Here is a 21,713-nt window from a genome sequence, read left to right on the forward strand (position 1 = left end):
GGTATTTTATTATTACAATTTAAACTAGTTCAAATACAAATATACCTTGCACGCTACAGTGTGGAAAGACGGGCCAGGCTTTTCAGCGACGGGCCAGCTGAGAGAGTTGTTTATGATTTAAATTGGTTCTTAATTCCAACACACATACATACACATAGAGCCCTACACACCTACCTTAACTTTAGGGTGCGGGACCATTTGTGGCAATTTTGTTTTTTAGCACTGTATAGTTAGGGGGAAAAAAATGTATTGCCTTTAGAGTGTCAGCGGCAATCTCCCTCACCATCAAAACTTCTCTGTATTGGTGGTGATTACAAAACAGAGCTCACAGGAGGATACATTGTAAGCGGTGTGGTACAATGCCATGGTCTCGAACAAGCAACGGCTCAAAGGGAACGTTTCATGTGTTCAAAAGAATGTGATAGTTTTACATTGGCCCATCTTTTTGTACCAGCTAAGAAGTGTGACGTGTCTTTCTGCAACTATGCCCGTTTTAAAGTTGTTATAAAACACTTATTGGTGGCAGTATTGTTTGAACTACCGACACGCAGCTCCGTCCTGAAGTTCAGCAGCACATCACTGGATTGGAATGTAAGCAAAGACATGTTCAGAACTAGTCCTGGCAGGAATGTTATCCACTCCAATGGGATAACAAAAATATATCCCACGCTAGATATACCCACGCTTGTGGTATAAACATTTATATTGCATTCTATAGGAGCTTTGGATCGAGAGTTTCCAGGTTGCAGTGCCACAATATCAAGACATTGCTCAAACATGGACTGTGTGTTTGCCCCCCACCAGTCTTCCTCCCAGCTGTACAAAACGTGATTGCTTGGTATAGGACTGCTGTTTTTTTATTTAGTTGGGGGAGGGGGCTGTTTCGTAGAGAGGCAAATGCAGTAACGTATCAGTCCTTGACCTTATACTGCAGGCTCATGGATGATCTTGTGCAGCTATAAATCTCGGGCATTATCAGATGAAAGGACATTGTAGCCAGCCTATAGATCTTGAGCACATTATTAATGTGAAACAACTCTGAAACCTGCATAATGTAATTAAGTAATTTATGCTTGCATCATCCAAATTCATGATTTATGAAGGATTCTGTTGATTGATTTGTATAATTGCAGAATAGTTTAACAAGACAGGAGACATAAGGCATACTAATGAATAATAGACCAAGACAGTTATGAGAGCCTTTTTAGTTATGCAAGTTAGCAAGCATGGAATGAATTAACATGTAGGTTTATTATTGGCTGACAGTTTGCAGTGACATTTTTATTATGAGAAAAAGCTTTTGTATTATGATGGTTATTAAAAAGATGCATTTTTAATCACTGGTTATTTGAGCAAGACCAAAGTAATTAAATTCAAATGATGTTGACTTTAGAACGTACTTATTTCTACTGCATGCTCATACGGTGCATACAACCCAGATTCAAAAAGCGTTCATTCAAGATTAATTCATTTGGCATTCAAAATTCATGCTAGTAAAGTAAATTAGCACAAAGGATGTACTTTGAAGCAAAAGTTTATTTTTTGCTGAAATGTTCTTGCAATGCGTTTGGCTTCATTAAAGTTAATCCATAAATGGCAAGCAACTTCCCAAGACTGCAACAACAAAAAAAAAGCATTTTGAATGCAAAAACAGTACCATATTCAGTATTGCATTCATATTCAGTGGAGAAACCTTATTAATGCAAGTTTTAATCACACTGCACAATTACATTCTGTTTCCAAGCAGATTCAGATTAATATAAGGTCATTCCCAGAATTCAGCTGTTTTGTTTAGGTTTCCGTTTTCTTTCTTTTCCATACTTGTTATATAAACTAAAAGTACATGATCATAACCGGCTCTGTTTATTTAACTCATGAGGTTGACCCTTTTGGTTGTTTGACCATCCCCATTAGAATAATACAGCACTCCTGAATGTTCCTCTATCTACAACATGATGATCTCCTCTTTGTAAAAGACCTGTTGTTTCTCTCAAGGTTAAAGCAAATTGAAGTGGCAGACAGTTAAGCGACCTGTGTTCTTGAAGCACTCAGATTATAATGAAAAAATATAGAGACTTGATCTTTGCTGTGTTTTTTTTTTTCCCTCCCTGTGGCAGTGATTGCCCAGTGGTACATACTTTTGTCTTGCAACTCAGCCCGATTCCTTGTGTGTGAGCATGTCTCTTTTGCCAAGGCTTAAAGGGATCTCCTTTTGTTCCAAGAGGTGTAAGTGGAGGTTATCTTTGGGAAGGCAGTGACCTTCATCCACTGCTCCAGAGAGGCAGGGAGCTGATGGATGATTTGCCACACCGTTGAAATGGTAATTCAATGCATCCCATAACTAATTTAACCGGGCTGCTATTACTGTAGGGAATTGCATTTTAAGTGACAGTGATACACGTGTGTTTAAATAGCAAATGGCTTTGTTCTTTGGTGACATCCTTGGTACAACCCTAGTTTCCTTTTTATCGCTTCAGTTGTGATTTATGCATTCTTTTAATGGTTGTAGCATTGAAATTCCTCCCATGCCTTATAATTGCCAACATGCTTGCCAAGTGTGAGTCTGCTATTTATATTTCATGATATGTAATGGTTTGCCTTGTAACACAAGGTCACTGCACATACACCACAGAAGTATTGTAATGAGGTAGTGAGGTAGGATATGTTTACGTTTAACAAACATCCCATAATAATATAAAGGAAAATGTGTTTTTACAAGCATTATGGGTCTCCCCTGAAAACACATGTTAATTACAGAGTTCTAAACAAGCCTCAATCTTATGTAGCATCCATTATTTAAGACAAATTATCTTGTTTGGGGCGCTGCAAAAAAATATAAAGTTGCTTATTTTGTGCTACAGGAAAGGACACCAGGGTCTTCTTGACAGGTGGCCTTTATATTCCAAATGTATGAGTTTGCAATACTAGAATGAATGCACCAATTACAAAGTGGGCTGATGATGGATTATTACAGTAACCTGTAAACATTCTTCAAAATGCATCTTGACACTTTGCAGTGGGGTATTCTATAAGGAAGCACTGAATAGTCTTCCCTACCCAAGCAGCTTATTTCACAATGTTGTTTATACTGGGTTGTTTCTGTAATGGGATTGCATTTGGAGTTTCTACCTCGATATATAAAAGGACTGTTGATTGGTTTTCTTTTTCAAGTCTGTGAAGAGAAAAGCATATTAAAGCTGTGTTGCTTTTTTGATAGGCAGCTGAGGTATGTGTTGTTAAGGCACACCAATTGAAAAAGAAGACATTTATCTTTTCTGTGTCTTCAGGGTTTTCTCCATGGGAAAGCAAGGTCACAAGAAATTCTGTTAAAAGAGAAAGGAGATACCAATCTAAAGGAGTGCTAACAAATGTTGTTGTATAAAGTTTATTAACATTGTTACAGCTTAAAATATTTTAGTTCTTCACTTGTTTTTCTTGAAATATTTCAAATAGAACAAATACACTCCTGCATCCTGGTACTTTTTTGGTAGATCAAGTGGTCAGATTGCAGAGAGACCATTTTTAGTGAGTTTGAACTCTAACCTGTGAAGTGATTACAATTACAGGTACCAAGAATCAGCAGCAGTGCAGTCTTTAAAATATCTTCATATTCCAAATTCGACTGGACAATACAAGCAAAGAATCTAAATACTTTAAATAGTTAAAAACTCCTTGCCAATGATATTATTTCCAATGCTATTAAAGAGTAAGTAGTGGGGTTCCGAGAAATATAGTGTTACACGTCCCCACGTGTTTCTACAACTGTTTCAATAACGTACTGGTAATTTTTCTTTTCATTGTTTTCAAAGTGACCGCTCTAGTGCGCTGATAGTGTAAGGATGATTGACCATGTTGTCAAACAGGTAACATAGCAACAACGATCCATGATGTGGTACGGAACAGAAAAGCCAGAGCACTTGTAATGTTTTTTTTTTTTTTTTTTTTTTTAATCTTTCCTCCTGCATTGATTTAGAGGGAAGATCTCAAACCCCAGAGCACTAGAGCTTTGAAACTGTTATGTCTTTTGGGTCTGGAAATAAGTGAGCCCAGACAAAGAGAACTGTACAAAATCGAACATAGTTTGTTAAGGCAATTAGACACAGAACACACTCAGAACACAGAACCCCAAGAACCCTGAAGCGCACACACACATTCCTTTTTAATGTGCAGCCTTACACATGTTAATATACATTGTAACTATTTCATGCCTGCTTTGCACGTGAACACGCTCTGCACTTGCAGTAATATATAACAGAAACGCGTAAAAGTTATAATTGTAAAAAGTTGTCAGGGTGTTAACAATCCATTAGTAAACAGTTGTAGCAACATGTGGGGACATAAAACGCTATATTTTTCAGAACCCCGCTACTTACTCTTTATGATAAAGCGTACAGTATTGAGATGTGAATACTAAAGACGGTGTATAGAAACCTTCTGTGGACTTGTTCATAAAGTTATTGTATTAAGTACAATTTTGTAGAATATTTCCAATACATTTCCATTTTATTTTATTTTATTTTATAGGATTGCCAAGCAGACATCTTGTATACATTTTAGAATGCTGTCACACAGATCCTTTCTATTGAGTTCCAGAAGGCTACAAACTGTAAGTAGAATTCTCTATATGTAATTTACCCATATTCAGAACTACAAAGTATTTTATTTTTAAGAATAGACAGAATCATAGTGCAAGTGTACAGTATAGTAAGTGTAGCAGAAAAGTGTATGATTTCAGTATTTGATCCAGTGAATAAAGAAAAAAGAAAAGCGTGTGTTATTTCTTTGCTTTTCTTTTCCTAATTGCAGTGCGTCCTTCTTTTCTGATTCTGAGCTGCCAGAAGGCGAATACGTCATAGTTGACTGACTGAGCTGTGCTGTTTTATATGCAATGACGTGTCCTGAATTAAAAAGTCCAACTGTTACTGTTTAGCTTCTCACATTCTTTCAGCTTTCTGTTAGTTTGATGCAGCTCAGCATGGCCTTTTGACAGCCTTAGTAATTTAAGATCAAATTCCCCAGAATCTGTGTTTCTTTCACTGTAATCCATAATTCTTTGTGTTGGCTAAGGTATACAAATCATACTTCATACTTTCCGTGCCATGAGAGGTACATCAATTCATAAAAACCTTTCATACTGTATCTGGGTCTACTTAAACAATTGGGGAAATAAAACCATAGGAATTCAGTTCCACTGCAAAGTTGAGGTCAAAACTGATTTGGTTGTGTAACTCTCATGTAGATAATTAATTAAACCACGCTGTGTCTCAAAGTGACTGCTCATAAAACACCTTTTATCTAATTTCTTTAAATACTACTACTGTAATTCCCAGTTCATTGTTGCAAATGTACCCTTTTTTAAGGACAGTAGTAATGTGTTCTGTATTTGTTTATGTGCAGTGTAGTATTGTTTTCTCCATTATTTTCCTGATGTTTTTTGCTTGTTTTTTAGAGTTTTAAGATTTCACTTTTGAGGAAATGTGTATGTGCAATAGGCAGCAGAAAGTTGACATGTCTGGGAGACCAGATGGTTAGGGCATAGTTTTATTATTGAAGTCACTTAAGCTTAGTTCAGTATAATTGAAAGCTGGACGATGATGGGGGGAGAGGGAGAAGACAATGAAATCAGACTGGCATGCCTGTGTAACAGGGCGAGGAGCCCTGTACATGATTATTTGTTTATTTTTACAATGGGGTACCCCTCTGCCCCAGGGTAGTTTATTATTTTGTGTTTGTTTTGTTTTATTGTTGTTGTTGTTATTATGATTTATTTATTGTATTTAAATATGACTGCGTAGCCGTGTTTTGTTATTGTTTTGTTTTTATTTAAATCTGTTCTGGCAGAGGCAAGGTCGGCAGCTCATCCTCTGCCAGGAGTAATTAAAAACCTTGTGCAGAAGGTGGCCATCTCCCGAATTAATTAAGTGATTTTAATGTGTTGCTAATCGGGAGATGGTCACCTGCATATAAGCCTGAAGCTCGCTGCACTCTGGGTGGGTGTTCAGAGGAGCGAACGAGAACGAGTAAGGGGGAACCCGAAAGTGAAACTACAACTAAAACAAGGATCAATGAAAACAATCTGTCCAGCCAGATTTGTTTTTGTTTAAACTTTTATTTTGCTCTGTGAGCAGTGTTTTTGTTAACCCTTTTTTATTTATTATTATTTAGCACACCGCGCCTTTTGCACCACAGTATTTTCCTTTGTTTTTTCTTCCTGCATCTGGCCTGACATTACCTCATGGCGACCCTGTCACAGGCTCCATAGCTGCAGTGCAGTGTATATGCTAGAGTTTAGTGTAACTTCACTTTTAACCAGAACATCACTTTTTTTGTATTGTTCCTTAAATGAGAAGTGGCTGTACTTTATAATGTACATACAGTAATGCCAATAAACATGCCACTGATAAAATGAGATGGCATGCATGATTTTATTTTTATTTTTTTTACTTGTAAGGAGTCGTTTATGCCTAGTCAATTCTGGCAATACTGCCTAACTCAGCAGGTACTGCATGCAAGTTACTATTTCCATCCTTCCTTTTCTTTTCAAGTGCATGTATTTTCCATATAATATTTAAAATACAGTAAAATGAAAAGCATCACATTATCTGATTTCTTAAGGGATGTCAAAATCGCCACTTTTAATGTATAATTTGTTCCCCAGCTGTGTGTTTTGGGTTTTTTAGGGTTTTTTTTTGTTTTGTTTTTGTTTTTTTTCGTATTTGAAACTAGAACCTTTTAAAATATTTTGTTCCTGGCAAATATCTGAGAATATTGAAATAATACATGAGGTGTTTCAGTTTTCAGTTTAGTCTCAGGTGTTCAGTCTACCTCGGCAAACAAAGAACAGCAAATTTAATTTCCAGTTTTATTGTTGTGGTTGAATCCCTTTTATTTGGCATGAATAAATGTCAAGGCGGGAAGAGGTTGCCGTTGATGTGTCAAATCAGTTTGCTACAAGAGTGCAGATTAATGGCTTATTAAAAATAAGAGACCGGTCCACCATTGAGCTGACAGCAAGAGATTCAGTGCTTTTTAAGTTGTTTCTGAGCATTTTTTAGTCTTGCTGTTGAGTTTTGATTAGAATTTTATTAAAATAAAATATTGAGTTGATTTTTGCATAGATACATCATAGTTTCAAGTTGCTACTCCCTAGCGAAATAAGTGATGCACAGAGGTTATGACACATCCCCTGCGCTGTAGATTATTCTGAATCCTCTGTTTATTAGCAGTACACTTAACAGGAAACAATGGCAGTTTGTACACAGATGGAATTCAGTTGTGTAAATGGTTTGTTTCAGCCAAACCTTTAACTTGGAGATTTTACAACTAAGCTACATTTTATAGTGCCAGTCAGCGCTCCAGATAAGGTGTGTACTGGGTGTTTTACGCATTGAAAAAAATATGAATTAAGGATAATATTAAAATGTAATGTGTAAGAATACTGCCCAGCTTTGAGTTTGCATTTTATGAAGCTTCTTGTATTTCGCTGGCGCCCGGCGTCTCCATGGTCAATTGGCAAGCGGTAGCTAGTGAATATCGGGGCAGCTAATTGTAGCCTAAGTGGGAGTTGCCAGACACACATGAAAAGTCCTGGCTTTCAATCATTTATTTACTCCTCAACCTAACCTACCAATTTATCCATCTGACAACAGAATTTTTGGAAGGTAAATTTAAATAACAAATAGAATATTCTGTGTTTGGAGAGAGTTGTATCAAAATGATTACTAAAGAATACAATATTACCATTTCTTTATTTGCATTAGTGCAGCATTGGTACAGTTTTTAAAGATTTTTGGAATTGTTTTTTTTTGGGGGGGGGCGGGGGGTTTGGGGTTACATTTTTGAAGAGCGAGTCTATCAACTTGGAAGGGGAGAGCCAGGAGTTTCACAGCCGAGTCTGAAATACACCTGGAAATATGGAATAAATCAATCAATTTTTATTTTTGTATAGCGCTTTTAACGTTGGTCACCGCAAAGCGCTTTACATGATAAAAAAACACATAGAAAAATATATAATCTAATATATAATATAAATTTGTGTGTATATATTATATATATAATATAATATTATATATATATATATATATATATATATATATATATATATATATATATATATATATATATAAAATCAGCAATAAAATACACATACAAAATAAATAAATAAAAATAAGAATGCAGAAGCGAGAGAATATCACTTTAAAAACTTGAGTAAGCCAAGCTATACAAGTGTGTTTTTAAACAAGATTTAAAAGCATCGGCAGAAGGCGCTTCCTTTATAGTACTAGGCAAGTCGTTCTATAATTACGATGCTATGTAACTGAAGCATCTACCATCTGAGTTTTGTTTATGAATACTTTGTATGCAAAGTAACCTGGCATCCTGTGATCAAAGTGGACAATTAGGAACGTATGGTTTTAAAAGATCCTTTAAATAGGGTGGAGCTAAGCCATTTAGAGCCTTACAGGTTAATAATAGCACCTTAAAGTCTATCCTAAATCGAACAGGGAGCCAATGCAAGGACGCCAGCCAAAGAAGTTTCAGCCGTGATATAACATTGTTACTAATACCGGCAAAAAGGCTGTTACAATAATCAATCCTTGAAGATATGAAAGCATGCATCAACAATGTAACATTTGTAACATTTTTAATGTGTGATTCAAAGGAAAGGTATGGATCAAAAATGACACCTAGGGTTTTTTTTTTTTTTTTATCTCTGCTCTAGAATCTGTACAGAGATCATCAAGAAGAAAATCAGACAAATCTATGTTGTATTGCTTCTGAGGTCTCATTATCATCAATTCTGTTTTGTCTGAGTTTAGCATTAAAAAGTTTTTAAACATCCAATGACTCAAACTGGTAGTTTTACTAGTCCTGTGTTTTAAAAAATACTCTCACTTTGGTATATTGAGTTACAAAGTTTAACTCATGAGATATTCAAATAATGTTTTTTAGTTACACTTATGTGACTAGTTCCAATATATCATCCATAGCTTCATGTGCTCAGTGGTAATTTAAGGTAAAACTATAAATTGTCAACATTGTTTTAATGCTTTGTCTCATGCCTTCCAAATATTATGAATAGCATGGTTTTCCTTGTAAACTGTAAAGATAGTTGAGTGTGATTTTTCAGGTATCTGTTTCTTCTTGCTTTGAGTGGCTCTCACAATGACGTACTTGGTTCATCCATAACTTTAAATCCTCAATCATAATTTTCTGAGGTAAAACTATAAATGTCAAGTAGAAGGTTTTAAATCATACCTTTATATGTGGTAATAGATTAAACTTATATTTGACTTAGCCTTGTAGTTTTACTTAATCTATATAGCAGTATTTAAATGACTGGGTTCCATGAATTCAAGCTGTCAGATCCCAGTTAAATCTGAGATCTGATTACATGTATTGTTCCTCCCCTGTAGCTGCCTGGACAACAAAGTCAATTAATGACCTGTGACAAATTACTGTATAATCACTGTTTGTGTGGTTATTGTGGTGGAGATTTGTTAACTGGATATTATTATTATTATTATTATTATTATTATTATTATTATTATTATTATTATTATTATTATTATTTTTTTTTTTAAGCCTCCTCATTTCTGAAGCAGGCATTGGAGGGTGAATACCCAAAGCTGCTAAGATTGTACAATGATCTGTGGAAGCGTCTTCAGCAATTCAGCCAGAGCATTCAGGACACACTGACTGGCAATGGGAACTCAGATCTAACCCCTGAATTGCTTCCCGGAGATATGGAGATGCAGGATATTTTCATGCAGAAGAAACAAGATTATGAGTAAGAGGTGTTTTTTTTGTTTTGTTTTTTTAAATAGTGTGAACGCTCCCTCTATTTCTCAGAAACCACTTAATATTGAAGTTGATATTGAAACCTTTATTTAAATTAGGCTTCTAATTAAAGAAATCTAATTACACCCATTTTAATTAGTCCCTAAAAGACCATTATTTTGCCACTCTTAGCAAGATGCAGTGAGCCTCGCATCACTTGATTTATACAGTTCCTTTAGTAGGCTTGCTGTTATGAGTGTATGTGATCACTTTAGAACTAATTCCTACAGTATACAGATATATGTGTGCAGGTTTGTGAATGTGTGGTTGGTAGTGCACAGATGTGGAGGTGAGGCAGTGATTATAAACAACAATGCAACAACAGTTCAGTGTTCAAAACAAAGCTTTATTGATACTTTTCAAAATCACAGGGTTCAGTCTCGAAATAATAATACAATAACTCACACTTTAAAACACCTACACAATTACCAGTCCAAAAGTGAGTGTTCCGGGTGCAAGTGGTGTTTTGAACAGTGGACAGTGAGTAACAGTGCAGTGCAGTCTGGGTTTGATGCTGTCTGAATTGCGACACCTGCCAGATATTGAGCCGTCTACAAAGACAAACACAGACAGTTAGCAAAACAAACAAAACACTTGCTCTACTTATTAATTACATCCGTTCTCTCAATGGGTCCTCTCCATAACCATAGCCAAGGAACAGATCACTGGGGCCACTTCCCCTAAATACCCTCCGTCACTCCCTGTTTCGGTGGTGCGGCCAATCACGACTCCTCCAATCCGTGACTGACACGTCGCCTTCTGCATTCAGGCGCTGACTTCTGGTGTCGTGACGCCGAGCCCTTCCTGGCTGGCCGGCTTCCGACTGACCCTGGAAAGAACTGCCAAACCATCGATTACGGGGTACTCTGCTTCGGTCATACAGTGTCCTCACAGGTCAGCAAGGAGGTTGTTGATTAAGATTCATTCGCCCTCTGTCACAGGGTTACATGTATTTTTGCCTACATTTTTATTAAAACTAATAAGGGCAGGCTCATTGGTAAACCTGTTATCTGTCAGCCTAGGAACAGCATTTGTTCATGTGATCTTTTCAATATTGTGCCCCTAATGATGTGTATTATTAGAGGCTCAACTAAGAGTGCGGTTTCTCCAAGGCATTGTGGGGAATCATATTGACAGAAGTCCTGTTTTATACTTGTCTTTTTTGCAGCATTTACTACAGTGCAAAAAGTTTGTGTAGACACAATGACCTGTCATAGGAGTGTAACTGCTTCACACTCAAGGCAAGGAACAAAAATTGATTTGTGATGGAAGGAGGTGATTGTAGACTCTCTGTAAGGAATTCGTTGCAACTCCCATTATTTACACTGCTGATGCTCTGTATACAACAATGTATCTCAATGTACACACATGTTGTAATCTCCAAGAAGGAAAGCTAGTAGAGAACGGACTACTGGCAAATATCTCTTTTTAATCAGACCCGTTGATAAGAGGAAAAGAATACCTCTTGTATACATACATTACATCTAAGGATTGGCAACTATAAAACATATCGTTCTGAGAGTATCACCTAATGTTGCCAGGAAATAATTGAGCCATCCCCAGTGTAAGATGTTTGTAATAGAACTAAAACAAAAAAGCTGCATAATTTCCTGTGGAGACATGAGCTAAGAGGGTTTAGCTGCTGTGGTAGATTTTACCTTGTAATTACAAAGATCGGTGTAAATTGAATTTGATTCAGTGTTTGCTTCCCAGCTCTTGACAATCCCAACTAAATCTAGTAGCTTTTTCATGTTAAGTATATACACACACGCACACTGTATCATTATAAAGGCAAAAATATATTTATCACCCCAGCTAGTGAGCAAGCTGATAATTGAAATGCCTTAGACCATAACTTCTAAGCCCCAAAGTTCATTAGAAAATAGCCTACTACTGTCACGAGCTCATTTCCGCTGTGCTAAACTTCACCTCAAGAGGCAGTCAACAGAAATCCATTCAAAATTGGAAGAGCTGCTGGTGAAAATATATATATATATATATATATATATATATATATATATATATATATATATATATATGTATGTTTTTTGTCCAGGGATTCGTCCCAAATAGGTTCTCGGATTCCTAAGGATGTTGGTTCCCTCCATTATCTATCTTGTTAATCTATTTACAGCCAGGGAATTAATTCTTACCACTCCGATGCAATTTACTGGGTTTAGTCTTTTCTGTACATAATGTATTCTATCCAAACACATATTGTATATGCTATTTGAGAAGAAGTTTAAGGTACTATTTCTCAATAAATCACAGAAAGCATTAAGATGGACTGTCAGCCAGTCTGAAAGCCACATCCTTCCCAATCTCTATCACCCAGGGACAAACAAGAACATCTTAACTCAAAGAGCGGCCTTCCATTTTGAAGTGTCGCCTTTCAGGATAACTGTTACCCCATTGGATTCCTGCAAGTGTGTTTCAACAGCAGCTGCTCACCTGATACTGTACAAGAAGCTGAGTGCTTCTATATTTAGACATATTGCGAATCAAAAGCCTGGAGGGTCTTTTCATTCATCAAGAACGTAAAACTGCTTTTACAAGAAACAGAAATCAATCCATGTGTGTATTTGCAACCTATATGATGTAATTGAGCCCTTTTGTGGTACAGGGATATTTTAACATGAAGTCTTGATTTCAAACCCTCCATAATGGACCCAGTGAAATCTATTTCAGGCTGTCATAATTCTTCCTTGTGTTTGTGTAAAAAATAAAACCACCAAGAACAACGGGTCCAATAGAGTGAAATAGAATAGATTTGACCTTAACGTCGTGTATATGTGTAAAACATATTTTTGCTACTGTCTCCAGCTTTCTATGCAAGATAATCATTGTTAAAAACTCACACAAAAAAATGTTTACTCCGTGGAAGGGAGTCATTTGGACCATGAATTCAGTTCCAGCCCAATAATGTTCTGAAACACACTGCTAAACTAAATAAGCACTATTTAAAGAGGAAAAAGCCACTGATGGGGAGCTGGCAATGACTATAATCTAGACACTAATCCAATTGAGAACCTGTGGCAGTGCTGGTTCATTTTAGAATGCAGGATATACATGCTTGCTTACTTTTTATTTATTTTTTTGAGAAATCTAACAGTTAAATGAATTTATGACACACACACAAAAAAAAGAAATAAAATAATGTAATCTTTTCTGAATTATATGGGAAGGGGGTCTGTAACTTTGTGTAACTGATTCAGACCAAATAATATTTAATTGGTAAGTCATTTGTGTATTGTGAAGACATGTGGCTATTCTGCTGTATGAGCCAACCTAAAGTTGTCACACATATTAATAATTAGAAGTTAAAGTTGTTGTTTATTTCCCTACAAACCTGTGTCGTTAAATTTACTTGACATGCTTGATGCAGAGATTATATTATTTTCTGTTCACACATCAAGTTTGAATTACTGTAAGTATTATCTTGGACAATTTGCTTGCTTTGGTAGCACAAGTACAAGTCTGTAATCCAAGAATTGATTTGGTTCAGCTTAATAGAGTAGTCACTTGCTAAATATATTTAGCTTTGGAAGCTATTTTCATGGCTGAGTAATGATTTTTTGTTTGTTTGTTTGATTGATTGTTTAAAAGAAAAGAAAACAAGTTCTGCTTTTTTGCTCTGACTTCCTGATTAAATGACTGCGGCAAAACACCTTGAAATGTTTGTCTGTGAAATATGGGTGGCATAAAAGTCTTTAATAATTTCCCTCCTCCTCTTATAGTTTGATAGGCTTATGAGACTGATCGAGCAACAGAAGCATAATAGTTTTGTGGCAACATAAATCATTAATATAAATTATTACTGTATGAATTCCTTGAACACCACTAGTACAATTCAAGGTGGCATTCACTGCGTGTTTTGTTTTTAGTCCAGAGAAAGCTCTAAAGGACTCGCTCCAGCCGTATGAAGCAGCTTACCTATCCGAGTCGCTCTCCTGCCTGTTTGACCCCATCAACCTAGTCTTCCCTCCTGGGGGACACAATCTTCCTTCCAGCAATGAGCTTGAGCGCATCATTAAAACAATATCAAGGTATGGAATAACCACCTCTCTGCACTGTGTGAAGTGCTTGGTCCAGCAACCTCTAAGGATGTATATAAATAAATAAATGGCAGCACCACATTTTCAAGATTCTATTCAAAAACAATATACAAATAAGTAATCTATAACTTTTAAACACACAATCAGTTCAATGTGTAAGCCTAGTAAAATAATTATCAGTGAGAAATAATGTTTTTTTTTTTTTTTTTTTTTTTTTAAAAGATAAGGTTTTGTTCATGTCCATGTTTGAAGTTAACTAAATGATTTGATATGGAATATGTATTCTTTATCAGTAGAAATGATAAAGATGTTTTGTTTTATCAAACATTAGCAACAAAATGTATTGAATGTGGGTGTGTTGCTGTTGGCAATGTAGATGTACATAAAAGCACCAGTGTTACATGAACACCCTTTCTTTAATATCGCAATGTTTGTTAATTTTTTTAAAGCACAGTTGTTTTGGAAACCTTTGCGTTAGAATGGAAATTGGCAAAGAAGAATGTGTATATAATGAGCATTATAACTGATCTGGTATATGTTCACTGAACTTTGTTTTGGCATGTGTCTGTTTTAACTTTCAGTGAACTAAATCTGGCTGCTGTGGATCCAAATTTTGAGTTTAGCTGTGGCGAAAAATTCAGTGAAAACCATCCAGCTGTTTTGTGTCAAACCGGAACAACTTATAAGTTGCATTTTAAGTGCTATGCGTTTTATGCTTTTTAAGTGCTACTGATGAAGGGGGTTCTTTTTTATATGAGCACACACATTTTAAGAGACTGTTTCCTTTTTCTCCCCGTGTCTTCTGGTTAAATTATTCAGTCAAAGTAACATAGCATAAATACCTGCCACTATTGTATGTTTTGTTTTGAATTGACAGTATATCGTGTAGAGGTTTTCTAATCCTAGATTACTACAGCCACATGTTGTAGTTATAAAATAGGGTTAATGAGATAATTATATTGAAAACAAATGAAAGAATGATACAGTTATGAGTTAAGTATATAACAGGGTATTACTGAATCAATAGCCTATTAACAAAACATTCTGCCATCATTCTTATCTGTGGGATTTTGAAATCTCTTTGCTAGATTCAGTTAACTTTGGTTTTAAAGTGTACGTTCATACCTATATACAGTCTACACCCCCTTGAACTTTTTTCACATTTGTTGTGTCAGTGCCTCAAAGTTTAATGCATTTAAATGAGGATTTTTTCCAACTATCTACACACCATACTCCACATTTAAGGGGGAAAAAGGTTTTTATTGAGAAAAAAAAATGATATATTAAAAATACAAAACTGAAAGATCATAATTGGATAAGTCTCCGTCCTTCTGTTGGCATAGGTTCTACCAACTTTGCACATCTAGATTGGTCAAATATTGCCAATTCTTCTTTACAAAACTGTTCGAGCTCTATCAAGTTCCTTGGGGAGCGTTGATGGACAGCAGTCTTCAAGTCATCTCCAAATTTTCGATTGGATTTAGGTCAGGGCTCTGACTGGGCCACTCAAGGACATTTACCTTTTTGTTCCTAAACCACTCCAGTGTAGCTTTGGCTGTGTGCTTTGGGTCGTTGCCATGCTGAAAGGTGAACTTCCGTCCCAATTTTAGCCTTTTTGCAGAGGTTGTTTTCCTCGAGGACTTCTCTGTACTTTGCTCCATTCATTTTCCCTTCTATCCTGACAAGTGCCCCAGTCCCTGCTGATGAGAAACATCCCCATAACATGATGCTGCCGCCACTGTGCTTCACAGTAGGGATGGTGTTCTTTGGATGATGTGCTGTGTTCGGTTTGCGCCAAACATAACACTTTGCATTTAGGCCAAAAAGTTCCATTTTAGTTTTGTCAGACCACAAAACTTTTTGCCACATGGCTACAGAATCTCCTGAGTGTTCTTTTGCATACTTCAAATGGGATTCAAGTTGGGCTTTCTTGAGTAATGGCTTCCTTCTTGCCACCCTACCATACAGGCCAGATTTGTGGAGTGCTTGGGATATTGTTGTCGCATGCACACTTTGACCAGTCCTGGCCATAAAAGCCTGTAGAGCTTGCAAAGTTGCCATTGGGCTCTTGGTAGCCACTCGATCATGCTCCTTCTTGCTTGGTCATCCAGTTTGGAGGGACGGCCTGATCTGGGCAGGGTCTTGGTGGTGCCATACACCTTCACTTCTTAATAATCGTCTTGACTGTGCTCCAATGGATATTCAAGGCTTTTGATATTTTTTTTATACCCATCCCCTGATCTGTGCCTTTCAACAACTTTGTCCCGGAGTTCTTTTGAAAGCACCTTGGTACACGTGGTTGAGTCTTTGTTTTGAAATGCACTACCCAACAGAGGAAACCTACAATAACTGCTGAATTTATCCTGAAATCATGTGAATCACTACAATTTAACACTGGTGGAGGCCACTTAATTTGGTGTGTGATTTTGATGGCGATTGGTTACACCTGAGCTCATTTAGGATTGATATTACAAGGGGTGTGGACACTTATCCAACCACGCTATTTCAGCTTTTATTTTTAATAATTTTCTACAAATTTCTAAAATATTTCTTTCACTTGGAAGTTGTGGGGTAGGATGTGTAGATAAATGAAAAAAAAATTAAAAAACAATTTTAATGCATTTTAATTCTAGGCTATAAGACAACAAAAGGTGAACATTTTGAAAGGGGATATAGACTTTCTGTAGGCACTGTACATGCATACATAGATACAATTAACTGCTTAATGTGAAATCTGCATTTCAGGGAGGATTGCAGAATATTGAACCATAAAAAATTTCTTACTGTATAGGGCACTATATATTTTATATATATATATTTTTTTTTTTTTTGTTAAAGCGTCTGGTTTGACAGCTCTCTTAAATTCAGTCCACTGGCATTTAAGTTTTTCTTCATTAGTTTTCATTTTTGCTGGTGTTTATTATCTATTCAGGCATCCACAATAACTGCAAATCAGCTGCCACCACTGCCATCTACAACTGCTAATAGCTCATAAATCATTTCAGCCTTGCTTTTGTTCAGAACTCTAATTCACTTTCAAATGTAAAGCAGTCATCTTTCTAACTTGTGTGTCCTCTCACTCCCTCAACATCCTTTGAATTAAACAGGTTCCCATCACATACACGTATTCCGTTTGTTTGCAAGAAAGTGTAAAGACCAGCTGTCGTGGGAATAGCTGTCTGTAGCAGGGGGAGATCTGTGCTGACTCTGCTGGCGTGTTCACGGTGCTGCAAGAGGAGGGCGGCAGTCGTCCAACAACTGCCTGTGAGTCATGGCAGTGACACGGGGAGGTGGGAAAGTGGGTGTGTGGACTTTCCCCCTCTCTGAATGGCTGAGAGGCGACTCTTGGGGAGATTGTTAGCCCTATAAGGTAACGCTCTGTTGTTTCCTCAGGTCTGCCCATTTAGACGCGCCGAGAGTGCGGAAGCTCTGGTCCAGGACCGAGAATCAGCCGGGAGAAAAAGAAACAGAGTTTCACAGCGAGACAGTGAGAGCGGGGAACCCTTGGGCAGACCCCGGAGTATTGTAACAGAGCAGGCTAGTTAGCCGGCAGTGTAGGACGGTGATCCAGGTCGCACGGGTAGCGGCGACTGGGATATAGCTGTCAAGTGCAGCACCTTTTATTTGTAGTTTTGTTACTGTTTAATTTTCCCTGTTTCTTTGTGCCTTCTGTTTTGAATTATTGTTTCGAAGCACCTGCAAGTGCGCCGGTATTGTGTACCATCGCTTGGTATTCCCGTGGTTCTGTTTACCATCGTTGGTAAGCAGACCACGGACCAACAGCGCCCTCTGCGGGCTAAAAGAAAAACAGCACCCCAAAATAAAACAAATCCATCTGTCTGTCTCCTATGTCAGTGAATTACCCACCACCCTTCCACACCGTCTGTGACCTGTCTTTAAGGCACAAAAAAGATGCAGTACTAGTTTCAGTTCAAGAACTGTACACTTTAAGTGTAACACGATAGCATTTATGTAGCGACTTTCATTTGAAGACATCCCAGTAAGATATTGAAAGCTGATCATGCAGTGGGTGAACCAGGTAATCATGGTAATAATTATGCTCAGGTTGCTTCCAGCGTAGGCCAGAAAGTTACTGTCCAGTTAGAGCAGCCGCATGTAAAGTGAATTGTTATTCAGAACATATCCCAAGCTCTGAGCTGGCTGATAACTCCAGGTGAGTGTGTCTGTTCTGTGTTCTAATGGCTGTGTTTGTCAGGTTCTTGAAAAGAGAATGACATTTAACAAGCTTTTATATTGCACGGCAGCTCACAGTCTGTCTGAAACAATGAGGTTGAAATTGGGTAACTGGCTGGGAGCTGCTGTGCCAGCCACTGCAACCACCACGAGGGCTACAAAGCAAAAGAAGAAACGGTCTGCAGCCTGCTGATGTATCAGTCAGGTCTATAACAGGACCTGTTCACTCATTTGTCTTTCTGTGATTTAGGAAAGGTTTAGAAAAAGAGAAAATCTGATGGCTTTTATACATAAAAATGAAAATAAAATAAATAAAATGGTGCCATTAATATATTGGCAAAAAATGGGCAGCAGATAAATACATTAATAAACCCCATGAGAAGGAAAGAGTACCTTAAAGGGGAAGTAATACTTCCAGAGTATCCAGTCATAACAATCCTACCAAGGAAATAATCTGTAAGCACTTTGTAAGGGATCAGAAAATATCTTGTGTAGCAGGGATTATATGTCGCTGGTTAACAGGGCTTTTCACACTGATTCCAGAGGTACTTAAAATGAAATAAGTACTTCAGAAGTAAATGCCCCTAATGCAGTTGTCAGCGATGTATCTCATAATATGGGAGTACCTCTCCTACTGTATAGACTTACATTTTTTCTTAGGTGTTTTTAAAAGTAGATTTTTTGGAAATGGCAGGTCCATGTAAATTATTTACACAGTAGTGGGTCTAAATACTGTATGAATTTAGGAAGAAAAAGAAAAGCATGCATGGTCCACCACAAAATGCATCATTATTTAGACTCTTGTCTCTCCCTGCACGTTTCAAATGTTTTATTTTTGGACAAGGTCATTCATAGTCTGGTACTGCTGCTAGACATTTGTGTCCTAATATTATGCTGGGTTTGAACTAGTAGTATACATAGGCACCATAATTAAGAATGACACTGCAGTAGTAATTCTTCTTTGTTTAAATAAGCTAGTTCATATTTCACCCAAGGTAATATCACTGAATATACAAATAGAGAGGGTTACTATGAGCACTGTCACACAGAAGTCATTTGGTATGCAAAGACATCTGTAGTGTTTTACTTGTTTGATGTCTGATGAATGTAGATGAAATGAATGATAACAACAATATACAACAGAGAGAAGAATGTTGATCATGTAGCAACTTTACATTGGCATGGATAATTAGAATTCAGTACACAGTGTCTTGATAGCAAATTAAATTAATTTAGTTATCACTACAATTTATAAAAAAAAAATGTCTCCTAATGTTTGTGCTAGCAAACAGTAGATGCTTATCTCAGTGATAAGACCATGTTTTTCTTTAACTAGAGTGCAGCGAGCGAGTGCTGGAATATGTGTGTTAACTACAGAAAATATAAAATCCAACAGACAAAACAAAGCATGAACCTCAACATGTGACATCATACTGTATATTTGTCACCTTTATGCTATGATATACTTTCCCTATGCTGTCAGGAAGAACTTGTTCATTCTCTTAAGGCTTAAAAAGGAACGTATGTGATGGATTGTTGAGTAGCTTTTACGGAAAGTGAAGATTGCTTGCTAAACCTCATCAGTTTTGTCATTCACGGTTAGAGTCTTGAAATGAGAGTTTATATTTGTTTTTATTTTTAAAATTCAGAAGCTGCTTTATCCTCTTTCACTAACTTGAAACTTGCTAGTGAGACCTAAAAACATCATAGTTTTCCAGATCTTCAGGGTACGAAGTAAATTGGGTGTAGACGCAGTACCCTGTTATCTCCTTGTTCATTTTATATCATGAGAGTATTAGAAAGTTCCACATGGCTCCAGCATAACCAGTAAAAAACAAAACAGCTTTGTGTGCAACCAGGTACTTGCTGCTAAAACATGCACTTAATATAACTCACTAAACTCATCAAGAAAAGAATGAAAAAGTGAGGGAAAGAGCAGAAGTTAGCTGAAGATACACAGACTTGGCAGCATAACTTGAATTACATCTGTTGTCTCACCATCACTGTAGCATCATTTTATTTATATTTAAACATCAGACAATTTTATCATGGTTTTATTCTAACACTTCCCAATACAGGCTACAGTAATACAGCATATATCATATAAATAACTGTAATAAGTGCAATACAGTTTATTTAAATTTTGTGTGAACTGATTCACTGTGTTTTGATAATGGTTTTAGAGGAAACGGTCAGCAACACAGTATACAAGTTTCAGTGTCTCTTTTTTGAATAGCAGAGACAAGCGACCGCAGAGAAATAGCCTACTTCTAGGTTTGGTTTAGAATTTTCAAAATGTTTTAGGTAGGTGAAGAAATTGTAGACAAACTCTTGATGCCAGTGCCGTGTGAACTATAGACATAAATCTGAAAACATTGCATCTTTAGTATTTTTTAAATAATTTGTTTATGGTTTTGCTGTATGTATTTGTGCCCCGAGCAAAAAATAAATAATTTGATTATAAATGTCAGATTTGCACGCGGTGGTCCAGGGTACCTCATTCAGTCTCAATTATAGAAATTTTGGAAATGCATATGTTAATTTGTCATACAATTAACCCTCTTCTTGGTTTTGAAAGTTGTCACAGGTTCGGACAACTCTGCGCTGTTGCTCATAACCTGTGTTCGTGGAATGCTTGTTAGAGCCAACTAACATATGTGACGGTCAGCTGGTGACTTTAGAAGTCAGCTGAAAGATGAGGAAGGATTAAGCTTTTGCAGCACAGCGATTCTTTGGAATCCTTGCTCACCCCTGTTGTGAATACAAAGTCTAATGAACCCATAAATAGATCAGGCATTTGAGCATTAAAGGGTACATAAGGACCTTTTTTATTTTATTGTGTTACATGTTCCCATGTGTTGCTACAACTGTTTACGTAACGCATGTGTGTATTATGTGTTTTACATTTTGACCACTTTTTAAAACTTTTAAATTGCATTCCCTGCCTCCAAGATGGATTCCAATGTACCTGCATGGACCTCATAGAACTACATTTCCCATCATCCCCCTGCTCACTGGTAAATCCATCTCAGTTACATATGTGAGCAGGAGGATGATGGGAAATGTAGTTCTGAAAGGTCCGTACTGGTACTAGGGAAGCCTTCTTGAGGCAGGGAATGCAATTTAAAAGTGGTCAAAATGTAAAAAAAATAAAATAAATAATAACAACTAAAACAATACACACACCTTACGTAAACAGTTGTAGCAACACATGGGAACATTTAACACAATAAAATAAAAAGATTTTTGACCTATTAGCAGCGTCACATGTTGCCTGCATCACTGCAGATTCTAATTTTTGTATCATTTTTATATTTAACAGCTGTCCACTCAAGGGGATGCCAGCCAGGTTATTGGCCACTTACTGATGGGCAGAGAAGAAATGTGTCTGTTGTCAACTCTCTGCAGCAACTGTTCTAGTCTGTGGGAAGGTAAGGCCGATGGGAGGGCAGCGCTGATAAAGCTGTAGATGTTATTAACTACTGGGCTAGCTTCACTCACTGCTGCTCTGTGCTGTACACTTTGGCGCGTAATTATAATTCCCAGGTTTCTATCGAATAATGTATTCCATTAAACTTTTCAACCCCTCTTTGACAAGCTTACAAATCATCATGAAACAATTTC

The 21,713-nt window shown here is 36.9% G+C and overlaps 1 pseudogene; it reads left to right on the forward strand.

Moving 5' to 3' along the window:
• LOC121319026 overlaps window positions 1-21,713 on the forward strand; it is a 105,436-nt pseudogene that overhangs the window by 62,608 nt on the left and 21,115 nt on the right.

This window comes from Polyodon spathula, chromosome 7 (genome assembly GCF_017654505.1).
Source record: "Polyodon spathula isolate WHYD16114869_AA chromosome 7, ASM1765450v1, whole genome shotgun sequence".
Taxonomy (NCBI): Eukaryota; Metazoa; Chordata; class Actinopteri; order Acipenseriformes; family Polyodontidae; genus Polyodon; species Polyodon spathula.